The sequence below is a fragment of the Psammomys obesus genome, unplaced genomic scaffold (genome assembly GCF_907164565.1).
Source record: "Psammomys obesus unplaced genomic scaffold, mPsaObe1.curated_primary_1811, whole genome shotgun sequence".
Lineage (NCBI taxonomy): Eukaryota > Metazoa > Chordata > Mammalia > Rodentia > Muridae > Psammomys > Psammomys obesus.
The window spans coordinates 1,606,296-1,620,784 of NW_026590905.1; the positions used below are offsets into that span (position 1 = coordinate 1,606,296).

A 14,489-nucleotide genomic window follows, 5' to 3' on the forward strand; every position below is an offset into this window, starting at 1 on the left:
ATTAAACCAATTGCAAATCTATCTCATCCCAAGCAGTATGGACCATCCTCACATAGAGGAAGGTGTGCAGTCCTCCTAGGTATCATGTTCCAGACAATTTCTTGGAAAAACTCAAGTTCCCAGCATCTGCTTTCACACATCATTTTACACAGAAATCTTGGTCTCTCGGGTGCCAGTTTTTCCTTGTGGGTTCCTAACACAGAGCCCAGTTGGTACCACCCAATTGGTACCCTGACCAGCTCCAGTATGGTCAGGCTTGGAGCCAGCTTCTGGGAATCATTCCAGCATCGTGGTTGGACAGCCCTTCAGGATTCCTAACCTAAATGATCCTGTCACAGCCGGTGGAGGGTGGACTTGTAGTGATCGAGCTATGCAGATATATTCCGAATGGAGTATTAAAAAATTAGCGTCAGTACATCCTCAAGTCCACCACAGGAAATGACATGTCGAATCTGCCAGCTTTAATTATCCAGGGGCCTCTGCCTCTGAACTATTACTGAGAAGTGGATCTGTTCAGGAGGGAATTGGCCCTGTCAGGTGGCAGGTGATGGCCTGGGAGAAAAGCAGGTTGTCTCATTCTCATTCCTTCTCAGGTAGGATTTCTTCCCCTTGTCCCATTTTCTCTCTTGCTTCTGTGGGCCAACTTGTCTTCAAAACCTTCCATCCCTTCTGAAATGCTTTTTCTCTTCCCTCTCTCAACCCTCCTTTCCCTATTTCTGCTAGAGATAGAACCCAGGGCCTCTTACAAGCAAAGGATATACTCTATGAAGACCCCCTTTCTACACTGCTTCATGCAGTACCAAGTGCTATTGTATGAGAGAAGTGGGGGCCACCTAGGAGACCCCCACTTTGGTACCAGGTGGAACACGACTCCCTCTGAAGAGAAGCTGGGAGGGGAGTATTTTAATCAGGAGTGAGGCACCTTAAAAGGCCTAAAACCCACTAGAGCTACTCCTTTGGGGCTGCGAATCTGAGCCCTCCCCTGTTCCTGTGTTGCAAAGGGATGTTAGTGGGATCAGCAGTTTGGTGACAGATGAAAGTACAGAGGGGGTTCTTATGACCTTGCTCCTTCAGAGGAAGAAATGACATGGGAAAGCCATTTCTTTCTTGGGGACAAGTCCCCAAGTCGTCCACAGACACTTAAATGACAGGGCTTGATGGAGTTGGGATGTTTATTTTATTGCTGATTTCTGAGATGCTGCCTCATCTGAGCGGGAGAAGGGGAAGACCGGAAGAGGATCCAAACATCACATTGGTTGTGACATCTGTTCACCTCTTCAAAGCTCCAGGCTCTAGGGAAAGGATGTTATCTCATTGCACGTTGAGGCCATGAAGGCTTGATTTTACTGTCTCTAATGGCATGTTAGTTTGCTCTTTCCATTTGTCTCAAATTAGTCCCCTTCATTGCTTTCTCTTTACTAGCAGGTGTCAAAGGCCTTCCCAGCCCACCCAAAGGTCTTCCAATTTCCCTTTATGCACCACCCCTCAGTCCTGAGCCCATCTCCTCCACCTCTCCCCTCGTGCCTGAACCTCATGTTTCCTCTTTGAGCTGATGTGCATTGTGGTTTGGATGTAAAATGACCCCGCAGGCTCACGTGTTTGAGCACTGGGTCCCCAGTTGGTCGCCCTGTGTTGGAAGTTTGTGGAATCTCCGGGAAATGTGCTCTAAACTAGCACAAGTGAGTCACTGAGGGCAGGCCTTCAAGGTTATAACTGTTTCTGGTTCTATCGGAGACCTCTGCCTCCAGGTCTGGCTGTGCCATGTGAAAAACTCCACAGCAGAGTCCTTTGACCCCGAGCTGCTTTGCCATGGCCCCCACCCCCCACCCCATGGCAGGCAGTACCTCTGAAACTGTGCTCTAAGACAACCCTCCATTTTAAGCAGTTTATGTCTGTTGTTTTGTCATAGTTTTTTTTTATTTTTTTATTTTTATTTTTTTTTATTAAGTAACTAACACAGTACCGCCTTGGCAGAACATTTTAAAAGGGAACCCCTTTTTACTTTTAGAGTTTCCAGAACTTTCTAAGGGACATTTAACAATAACAGAGTCCCCCCCCCAAAAAAAATAACCCTTCACTGGGGGAAAAAACATGAGGCTACAGATAAGTTTTTAGTGGAGTGGAAAGGAAAACCAACAACCATTCCTAATTTGATCACTGTTAACAATATGATAGAATTCCCTCTTCTCTCAATGTGCGTCTGTGCGTCTGTGTGTGCAGATCCAGTGGGATGTACTGTACATTTTGTGGCCTGAGTTTTTCACCCAATAATTACTTCGAACAGTGAGCCATACTTAGCCTCTCCGTTTGGCACAATGCTTCTAAAACGAGAATGTTGCCCTTATGTGTTTATTCCAGCAGTATACAGGAACTGCCCAGTATGTTTACCTCTTGGTAGAGCCATGCCTGAGGGGCTTTTCTTGTCTCTCCATATGCCCATGGGATTGTCTATCTTCCTTGTCCTTCTGGAGCATGTTGCCTGCAATGGAATCTAGATGCTCAGAGGTCACCTTCCCTTCCAGAGGTCATTACTGACTCTTGCTAACAGGTCCCCTTCCCTCTTGTCCTAACTGGATCCTGCAAATGGGAGGATCAGTCTTTTTCTTTCTTGGTGAGAAAGAGAGCCAAAATGTAAAGGGGCAAAGCACTGCATAGAGCACCATACTAAGAGAATGTGGCTCTTGGCTCTAGAGACTTGTGTCCAGGAAAAGATGTTGAGAAATGAGTATGATAACAAAGGGAAAAGGAAAGCTGAAATCCACAAACCTTCCAAACTTCACAGAGTCATTTCCTTGTAAAGTAAAAGTATTTTCTAATTAGAGACAGGATGAGTATGGCTCTGGATGGAAGGGGAGGTGGAGAGGAACTGGGAAAAGTAGGGGCAGATAAAACTAATCAGAATATTTTGTATAAAAATCTATTTTCAATAAATGACAGTAAAATCATATCCTATTCCCCATGCCCTTACACGGGGACCTGCAAATGAGATGTGCAAGTAGTCCAGGTGGACGCAGAGGTCATCACATTGGAAAAACCAAATCCCAGAACTGGCTTGTTCTTAAAGCAAGTAATATAATTACAGATGTCGTCTTAGGGCCTCATCTTGATTGCCAGAATGAAATTAGTGCTGTAGCACAGACTCAGGGTAACTATAAGAAGTGGCAATAAAAGCTTTAGAAGGCTCCAGGCCATGGCTCAGCTGGTAGAGGGATTGCTGTACAAGTTTGAGGGGGCTCCCAGGACCCGTGTAACAATGTAAGACATGAAGCATCCTTGTCACTCCAGTGTTAGGGAGGCAGATCCCTTGGGTTAGCTGGCTGGCCTCTCCTTCTTAGTGAACTTCAGGCCAGTGAGAGACCCTGTCTCAAAAACAAACAAACAAACAAACAAACAACAACAACAACAACAAACCCCAGGTGGATAGCATTTGAGGAATGATACCTAACCTTGACCTCTGTCCTCCATGAGCACATGGATGCCTGCGCATGCACACACAAATAAAAACGTGACATTTAGTTCACATTCTGTCTCGTATCACAAACTTCAAGGTTTGGAAAAATGGGGGCTCAAAGGAAGTAATGACTTGTATTCCTCTGACCCCACAAATGCCAGTCAGCCAGAAAGCCTCTGGAAAGTGCCTGATTTGAGACTGGGTCTAAGAACTCCAGTGGTTTAAGATCTAATGAGTTGCTATATTGAGTGTCAGGAGCTTTGCAAGCCATGGAATCACAATGGAAAATGATGGGTCTAATGAGCTGTGGCTGGAACAAGGATTCCTAAAGATGTCAAAAATCCACAGACATCCCTTGTGTAAATTGACATGGTATTTCCTTAAAACCCACCCATATCTCCTCATATACTTAAAATTGCATGTAATACCTATGGCAAAGTGAGTGTCAAGCAAATAGCTGTTATACTAAATTATCTAGGGGGATGTTAACAAGGAAAAAACATCTGAGCATATTCAATACAGATGCGCAGTTGGTTAGTGTGCGGGGCTTATATGTCAGTGCATTTTAAATACTATATTTTGGGCAGTTGGCCAGATCATCAGGTAAAGGTGCTAGCCATGAAGGCTGATAGCCTGAGTTCTATCCCTGAGAGCCATATGGTAAAAGGAGAAGCAAACACCTACACGCTGACCTCTAAGTTCCCCAAATGCATTGTGAAACACATGTCCACACACGTACATGTGCACATATGATCCCTAGTTGGTTGACTCCATAGACAGGGAGGGAAAACTCTATATATTTAGAATATGACATCTGACAGTGGCGTCATCTCTCTGTAGGCTCAGCTTCTACCGTCTCTGTTACATTACATTTGTTTAATATTTATTTTTAATTATTTTTTGGTATGCATTCTCCAGTTCTCTCAGATACATGTGTAGATTGATAGGTAGACAGCTGGACTACCTGTTTTTTAATTTTTAAGTTTTTTAATTTAAGTTTTATGAGCATTTTACATATAAGCGTTGTATTCAGATTATCCTTTTCCTTTCTCTCTCCACCCCTCCAACTCCTCCCGTGTCCCTACACACCCTTTCAAATGTGTGGCCTCTTACTCTTTAATTATTGTTGTCAAGCACACACACACACACACACACACACACACACACACACACACACACATACACACACACACATACACACACACATATTTAGGACTGACCACTTGGGTGGGATCACCTATTGGGGTTACCAAAACCCCAGTGCCAGGCATGGGAAAACACATTTTGAGTTGTTGGCGAGGAGACTCCCAAGACAATGTAGGCCATTGCGGCTGTCCTTGGTTTCCTCCCAAAAACTCACGGTGAGATTGCTGGAGACACCACACACTTCAGGCACAGAGCTTAGAGGAACTGAGCTAGGTCTAACCTGGAAGACTTCTCTCTGGTGGTTAGCTCTAAGAGTGCTAAAAGGAACCGGGCAAGCTGTCAAAGGAGAGAGGCAATCAATAGTTCTACCCAGCTGTATGCGTATGAACCACACCAACGATCAGAATGTCAAGATTTCCTAAAAGGTGCAACTGCGGCACTTATATACTAGGGGTAACCAATAGTCATCTAATTGGCCTGAGAGTCTGCTTGCTAGGAGGAAATCCATGCCTGGTACTGTAATCTTAGCCTACTACCTACAGCTTCTGAGGCCACTGACTCTAGAGAAGAACCTGGTAGGGTCACTTTCCTAAACCAGTATGGTTTCTAACTGAATTCTTCTTATCCTTATACATCAGATGAGTGCAGCTCTCATCCCTCATCAGAGAAACATCTGTTTGCTGTAGACAGAGACCGTCACAGAAATCCACAACTGGTCACAATGCAGAGAACATTGGAGTGTAGGGTGCTGAGCCCCGATTGATATATCTACAACACAGTCCCACAGCCATCAGGGAATGTTACGGAAGAGTGGAAGGAAATCTCATGAGATCCAGAGGACGGGAGGTCTGCTATGAGATAGTGTCTTCTGTATATGACAAGGAAGCTGGACCCGTGAAATTACAACAATGTAATGGCCTAATCAAGACCTGAATAATGACAACCCCAGTTGGCATGACAATATAGATGGGGCAAATCTCACAAGGCCCTGTCCTTAGATGAAGAACTACAGGGAATTAATAGCTGCTGAGAGGGCAGAATCATTATTTATTGAGGGTCAGGAACTATCTTAGGTTTGAAATACAGCAGAAACACCAGGCAACCTGAGGTTACATTCTGGTAAGGCTACAAAATCTACTTTGGCAATACGACCATCCATCCCACCGCTTTCAATTACTGTCTCTACATCACAGGCTGTGGTTCCCAAGAGCAGTAACAATGATGCCAAGCTATGAAATATTTATCCAACACTAACAACCTATCAGTCTGCTAAACTTTCTGCAAGGCTACTTTCACCAATTCCTTACAACTTCTCTAAGGGGCAGGGTTTACCCCTAATGAAATAGGTCCCATGACTCACCAGACCCCTGCACTGTTCTTAGGGACTGTGTCATCTCAGAAGATATGGCCCCCATTGCCAACAGAAGGCTGTGTGACCCAGGAGGGAGGAATCTCATGCCAGCCATTCTGTGTTTGAGACTAAACTGCTTGCCAAAAGCAGTTAAGTTGCTTCAATGCTGGCCAGCTGGGAGAGATTTCCCAGGATCCATGTGGGTAGGCCTGACATGTTTATGTGAAGGTAATGACTGTGTTGGCTCCCTACAGAAAGATTAGGATGGAAGCCCAGTTCACTGTTTGGGGACTTGAACTGAGAGCCTCAGGGAGGCCTGGGAAGGATGAGTATCTTGCCAGTCTGATCAGAAAGTTACCGTGCTATGCGGGTTTGTTTAATTCTTCCTTCCTTTGCCTATCAGCTGCCACCAACTGAGTTTGAGCTATGATAGTAGGGTAGGCTGTAAATATAGCCCCTATCTCAAATGACAAGAGTGTGATATGTATCATGAATGTGATCAGCACGGGAGGCTGAGTCAGGTTTAGTACCACCAGGCTGAGCTGCAATCAGCTTGGGATACACAATGAGTTCCAGGCTATCCTAGGCTGCATAGCAAAACTCTGCCTCAAAAATATGTGAAGAAATAAAATTAAACAAATGCCTAGGAAGCTCTTTAATTTGGAAGGTTCTTGCCTTTCTTTTTTCCTTCCTTCCTTCCTTCCTTCCTTCCTTCCTTCCTTCCTTCCTTCCTTCCTTCCTCCCTCCCTCCCTCCCTCCTTCCCTCCGTCCCTCCCTTCCTTCCTTTCTTCCTTTCTTTCTTTTTCTGCTGTTTTTTTTTTATTTTGTTTTTTCCTCTGTAATCTCCTATTTTCGTGTGACCCAGACATGTTTTGAGGAAGTATACCACACTAGACTTGATCTAATTGCAAATCAGAGGAACTCCAAGTGGTAAGGATTCCACAAGGTGACAAAGTGGGGGGAGGGGTGGAGATAGGGAAAGAGATTGTTTGACCAGAACCTGAAGTGAACTAGAAAAGACAGCTTTTTTATTTCTCTCCAAAACTTTGCCATCACTTGACCTCCTGGTGATCCCTGTCTCCCTGTTTAGTCCACTTAATGGACTTTGCCAGGCACCATCAATAGACTCCACGGATCTCCAGTCACACCAGAGTACTGCTGCTGTCAGTGCTCTGGCAGGAGAGTGAGAGGTGGTCACTGGCTTAAGAAATGCTTGTGCTACCAAAGTAAGCTGCCACTGGGCTGTCTTTGAAATGTGCCAGTTTTCTGTCACTTTGAAAGGAACTGCCTTAATCCCGGTACTGTTAAACTGAAATTTAGTGATCATTCAGGCTCAACTGATGTTTATCTTATGAAGTGGCTACTTTGAGCCAAGCTTTGGGTAGAGGCTTTTGCAGGGGCTGGTGCATTAGTCATCGGAGGAGCAATGGGCTCGAGTTTATCTTTGCATGATCTATGAGGGAGCTGGTTTACTAAGCAAATATGTGTTGCGTGCAAGATTGCCAGGGGAGATTTGAAACTACTTAAGATGACAGACTGCTCCCCATAAGCCTGCCCGTGCTTCCCACATCTTCTTTTCATGGCCAGGAGACAAGGCCATGCAGCAGGAAGATTTCCAAACAAAACGCTGGTACTATTACACTCTATTTCTGGCTAAACCTGACCCTGCCGTGTCCCTGTCATTGCAAGGGTGGCTAATCCCCATTTCTTTATCTTGTGGGTAAGTATGAACCTTACTGAAGCTGAGCCTGGTGGTGTACCTGTTCATCCCCGCTAACTCTGGAGGCAGAGGCAGGACGGGCGCGAGTGTGAGGTCTGCCTAGCGTGAGTTCAAGGACAGCTGCTGTGACTTAACAAGACCCTGTATCAAGATAAGAAGTATTGAAAAGGGCTAGGGATACTTCTGGATTATAGGATGCCCGCCCAGCAAGCATGAGGCTGTGGGGATAACGCCCAGCCCCAAAAGCAAGAAGGGAAGGAGAAAAAGACAAGGAGGCAAAGGAAGTGGAGAAGGAGGAGAAGCAGAAGCCACCGTGCTCAGCAAGGTGTGTAGTAGGTCCCTTTCTGTGTAAACGGGGAAGAGGAAAGAGATACTTTATCCTATTTTCATATTCATAAGAGATTCTGTAAGCCTATCCACGAAATCAGCAATAGTCTGCCCAGGGTAAGGGAGAAGTGTGAAAGAGAGAATCGAGAAAGTGGAGCACAAATTGTAGAATTCTTTTTCACAATGAGTACTTTTTTTTTTTTTTGAATCATAGTAATATGTTAACCTATTTAAAACTAAGTTCATAGAAAAGACATTCTGAAGTTCAGACATAATTGTACCACGTGGGCCTTCCAAAGAAAAGGGAAGCCACTGTGGCCTTTACCTGTTCTAGCACACTGGTGATGGCTCTTTCTGATCGTGCTGCTGTTTTCACAGTGTCTCCAAGCCTTACTAAATTGCCAGTTTCTAGGCTCTTGCCCCAGCGAATGGCACGTTTGAGAAGAGGTTTTGAATGCACTCCGTCTCTTTTATTTCCTCTGCTTCCCCACTCCCAAAGATGTCTGTATGTACATATGGGCACGGGCACCGTGCTCACCCCCTCCCACCTATGTGAGCTGACTCTCCTGAAGCAGATAACAACCCCCAGGTATCCTCTCAGCACACACAAACTTGACCAGAAAGAAAAGGAACCCAAGAAAGCATTTATGAACTTAGCACTTCAACTCAAAGCTTCTGTTTTGTCAATCAAGAGTATTTGGGGGAGGTCACAGACTACCGGACATTAAAGGCTGGTATTGTCATCAGCACAGACCCTGGCTGCAGGAGAATCCAACAGCCCCACGGAGAATACACTGGCATCACAACATACCCTGAGGATGGATGATAATCATAGCAGCCTGTCAGGCTTAACCCTTTCCAGTGCTTTGGGTTAGATATGGGTATTTTTTTTTCCACATACCCTTGGATTTGTGGCAGGGGATGTAGCTTGGGTCAGCGCTTTTGCTCTGGTGGCTGTCTGTCAGGCCCAGTGGCAAACCTGGAACTACTATGGGTTATGACTGGAAAACTTAAATTAATTAGATAACTTAAGGGGGAAGCCTAGGGGAAACTTAGGAGTTGTCCCTTCCAAGTTTAGCCAGAGTGAAATTCTTGGAGCACCCCAATCGAAGATGTGTGTGGACACAGTGTGTCACAATACACAAACCAGTGACAGTTCCTTGGGTTGGTGAGGGCCCCGGCCAGTCTTGTCCAAGTTGCCTGGCACATTCTTGACCGACAAACTGACATGCCTCTTCAAGTCCTTAAGAAGAAATAAACACACAGAAGGAGAATTGAGTCCGTTTGTGACTTTTCATCGCAAGTGGAAGGGATTCTAAGACAACTGTTTTGGCAAAATATGATCATAAAAGAAAATGGCCGAAGATGTCCTCAGGCTTTCACATATTGCTAGCTTGGCTTGTACTCTTGCTTTTTCCCTTTAAGGGTCCACGTGATTGAAATACATATTTTGGGGTTAAATTTGCAGAAGCGTGTGATCTTTAGTCAGCCTCTTTAAGGTACCTCAGAAAAATGAAGGTTTATCCCTTTCCAGTTCCATCTGCTGCCTCTGCCAAAGCATGCACAGTATACACGTGTGTAAGCATGTGCACACACAGAGTTCTTTCCCTTGCAAAAGAAAATCTCCTTCTAACTGTCATTCTCTCTTCCTTCCCCCCACCCCCTTTTCCCCACTGTTGAGCAATTTCTTGAAGTCAAAGACTTAGTGTAGTGATGGTTCTGTCTGTACCAAAGTGTGATTCTGAGTGATCAGATACAAGCCATACATGGCAGCCATATTCCTAGGGCTAGGTTGAAAGAAACTGTATGGAAAAAGGAAGCTGCCTCTAACCTCCAGTGGAGGTTGCTACAGCCTTGAGCCTCAATTTTCTGTGTGTAAAATGAGATTGTTAAGACTTAACCTCTCATCACTGTTGCCAGGATTGTTTTAAATGTGTTTTTAAATACATCATACACACACACACACACACACACACACACACACACACACACACACACACACAAATCTAGTTGGAGCATAAGTTCTATAACTACCAACTCATAGCCAGTTTTTCTTTGTCTACATCTTCTATCTCCCCTTGCTCATCACTGATCTTCACAGCAAAATATGAAAACTTGATGAAATGAAATACTTGCAAGGAAGTGGTCCCCAGAGCCTCTGACAGATGGAAGATACTTAGTGTAGGTGCCATCTAAACTTGTGTTAGCACAAATACTACGATGATAAGCACCTGGCACCTATGTGGATGTGGCACCGTATTTCTCCCTTTCTTAAAAATGAGGGGTTCTATCCCAGGCCAACTGTCATCTAAGGTCATGCAACCACGGAGCAATGTGGGGAAGCCCCTTAAACCCTGTCTCTCAGCTCCCACATGCTTGTTTTTAGTTCTATTATCTGTTGCCCCTGTATAGAATTTTACTTCTGAGTATCTTTGGAGGGAGGCACAGGAGACTTGTAAAGTTTTATGTGGGCCCGCTGTCTCTTTATAGGGCTGTAATAACTATATATTCAGAGGACACAGCAGCTATGAGGGACCAGCAAATTCTCTCAGCTCATCAACACCCAGTGTGCCTCTTTATGCAATGATTGCCAGAAAGCAGAAGACAAACAAGGCACACCTGCTGCTCTTAAGGAGCTCACAGTCTCCTCTGCATGAAGACACTGGAGTAACAGAATGGAAAGGATGGGTACCAATGGACAGCCTGACCCAAATCCTGAGGGTGTGGAGTAACAGAATGGAAAGGATGGGTGTCAATGGACAGCCTGACACAAATCCTGAGGGTGTATGCAGGAGGGCTGTGTACCCTCCTACATCTGCCTCCAATAAGAATTACTAATAGTTCCCAAATTGCCATCCTGATACTGTGGTTTGTACTTTTATTTAGACAATTCTTGGAGCTGACTGCTAGGTTTAAGTATATCTATGTAATTTTTTTTTTCAAAAACTGAGAGTCTTTGTTGGGTCAATCTAATAAATTTAAGAATGGCCATACCACAGCTGAAGAGATGGCTCAGTGGTTATTAGCACATATTACTTTTGCAGAAGGCCCAGTTTCGTTCCCAGCATCCACATGATGGTTCACAACCATTCATGACTCCAATTCCAAGGGCTTAGATACTCTCTTCTGATCTTTGTAAGCACCAGACGTGAATGCACACATATATACATTCAGGCAAAATATTCATACACATAGAATAGGCTAATATTTTAAAAAGTAGAATGGCTATACCAGTGAAATAGATACTATCTATAAATTTGTTAGTCAGAAATAAACACTGTTTAAGTTTAGGCCAATCATGAACAATGAAGAATTACGAAACTTCAAAGTTACGAGGCCAACCCCAACCAGAAAAACTCTCAGTTCTGATGTCAATGATAAGTTCTACAGCCATAGTATTTTGTTAGAAGGATTGTATAGTCATCTCCAAAGAGGTGACTTTAATTGAGAAGATATCTGATCTCATCTGGTCTGTAGATGAGGCTTTGGATTAATGACTAATGTGGGAGGGACCACCAAACTGTGGACACTGACGACTCTGGGCAGGTGGTTATGGGTTATGTAAGACAGCAGGCTGAGCCATGAGAAACAAGCAAAAAGGAGCATTAGTCCATGGCCTTTGTTTCAGTTCCTGCCCCCAGGCTCCTGCCTTGAGCTCCTGCACTGGTGGACTTTCCTTATGTATGGACTGCATGTAAGCTGTAAAGTACAACAAACTCTTCCCCAAGTTGTTTTTGGTTAGTGTTTTATCACAGCAACGAAAACCTAACTAATACCATCACCTTCCAAAGTCCCTACTTCTAAATATGACAGTTGGATTGAATTTCCATCTTCTAAATACTTTATGTTGAGTACTAAATTCCAATACAGGGACCCCTTGGGGACACCCTCAAGCCATATGCCAGTTGTACGTGTTGTTCAGGTAGCACTCTTACTGTCTACTCCCTTTGGTGAGGGAATTTTTTCCTTTCCCCTTCCCAACTTCAGGCTTTAATGTTCTCATTTCTTATTAGAAGACAATTAAAATACAATAATTATTATCCATAAATTCTGACCAAACCCGTGTGACATCGTGTAGACTCCTGGCTGCTCTCTGCCCAGGCCCTAGAGATGGAGGCTGAGGGAGCCAAGGAGAGGATAAACTCAGGTTAAATTGCATAATTTTTCTTTCAGTAAAGAGCTATTTTGTGCATGTTTGGGGACCCAACAATAAATGCTCTTGAATATTAAATATTTGAGATCACTGGGAAAAAAGCTAGCAACACAGGGAGATGGCTCTGTAGCCTGCGGTATAGAGCAGAGGCCTGGCTGGAGCAGTTGAGGTGGCAGTTTCCCTGGTTGTCACTCTCCAACAATGTGGTGGGTGAGTCAGGGCTGCAGAGTGAGGCAATGGTGCAATGGTGTGTTCTGGCTCCTTGGGTGGCAGTATTTGGATATAGAGAAGCCTGCAGGCAGAAGGTCCCCCAGATGAACATTGGCTCCTGGTCCTTAGCTCCAGGTGAGGGTAGACAGGAACCAGGTTTATATTTTAGGTGCCATTAGCAAAATCTGTCAGGGCCCAGTAGTACCCATCTATGTCTGTGTTCTATCAGTCTGTCTCTTTCATGGCAAACTTTGTGAGGGAGAAAGAGAGAATAAAGGAGTGGGGGCAGAGAGTTGCCCTTTCAGAGCTGGCAGTTGAAAGATGGTTTAGAAAGCAAGACCACTGATCTGATGGTTCAACAGTGGTGGAAATGGATGGCATGGAATCATAATGAGTATGGGGATGTGCCCTGCCCTTCAACTGATAGCAATATAAGACCCTGAGGCAAGAAAAAGTATGAGAAGATGCCACCATGTGGGCCCACTGGAAGGGATGAACTGTCTTAAAGAATACTTGCACATCAAATCATTGCTTCTTGAAGGTCTGGTAACCCATGTCTTGTGTGCATAGTAGAGACATGTGATTAAGAGAAGGGAGAGAAGCAAAGGGCATCACTAAAGTATAAGGGGTAGGCCACTGGCTGGCTTATGAAATGAAAAACACATTTTAAAAAATCTTTCTCTAAAGAACAGAAGCCTAGGGTTCTCCTAGATTGGGAAAGGAGACAGAGTAACTTTCCTCAAGCTGCCATGAAGTAGATTGTTTGCTAGCCAAGAAATGTCAGAGTTTTAAAAGTCTGTGAATGCTGGGTTCAAGTGAGAACAGCACAGGACCTCTGAGGTGTTTTAATTTTAGCATTCTAAGCACCTAAGAGAGAGACTATGTGTGTGAAATATACATTGGTGTTTAGAGAATCCAATTTATTGATGAACACTGTGAAGAATGAGAAAAAAATTAAGTTGGGATTAAGTCTGAGTTCAGCTATTTACAGTGTATTACTGGCCAAGTAACTAATCTTTGTGGGGTTTAATTTCTGTCTACATAAAGTAAATAGAAAGCTACCATTGGGAATCAGTGTTATGAATCCTGAAAGATTACTCCAAGTTAGGAAGTACACAGTGAGTGATGCAGAGATGCATGGATGAATGGGTGTGTGGGTGGATAGATGAATGGATCAATGATAGCACCATTGATCAGCCACAGGCCTCTACCTTCTTGAACAGAGTCATTGTTCTGGGTACTCTTGGCTCTTCTAGCACAGTTTTGTTTATCATACATGCTTGGGAGCACTCATGTGTGATCCTAAATATTTTCTGAAGGCATAAAAACTAGGAGTTCTTAGTACTAGAATGTCACAGTAACTGTCCCCACTGTAGAGAGAATATCTTATATATTGTATGGATGCATTGTCCACTAATTAAAAAAAACCTAGGGCCTATAGGAAAGGAAGAATAGAAAGTGGGACATCTGACAGGCAGAAAGGATTCTGGGATAGTGCCAGGTGCTGGAGAGTCACACATGAAGATATAAGGACATATGCATGGTACCTGAGCGGAGGTAACCAGCCACATAGCAGAATGTAGATTAGTATAAATGGGTTATTTTAAGTTATGAGCTAGTCAGAGAAGAACCTAGTTATATGGCCTGGTTACTTGTAATTCTATTTTGGGTCTCTCAAGTCCTTATTCTGAGAGCTTAGGGATGGGAGGAAAAACCACTGCAATACCCCACTGCAATGGAACTGTCTGGTGAGATGCCTATCTTTTTTATGACTCAGAATCCTAGGCACAAAGGATACTTCACAGTCCCTGAAACACAGCAAACACTTATAAAAATCATTGTCAAACCACTTACCATTGCCCAGGCCACTGTACCACAGCCATAAGTAGGCCTGACATGCTTATCTTGAGCATTCTGAAGGTCAAAAGTAATACTTTTGCACTAGCATTAATTAGGGCTCTGGATGGGGGATGGTTGTTGGTTGGGGTTGTATGGAATAATGGAGCTTCAGCTGTGTAATGGAATTTGCAGTCAACAGTACAGGGTAGGGGTCTGGGACCTTTTCCTTCCCACAGAGGATGGTGAGTAATAATATGTGGAAACTGCTGAGAGTTTACATAATCCACCTTCC

General features: G+C 44.1%; 1 protein-coding gene across 1 annotated transcript in view; it reads left to right on the forward strand.

Moving 5' to 3' along the window:
- Window positions 1–14,489, forward strand: part of Ano2 (anoctamin 2) — a 336,055-nt gene that overhangs the window by 230,317 nt on the left and 91,249 nt on the right. The gene's annotated exons all lie outside the window — the stretch shown is intronic.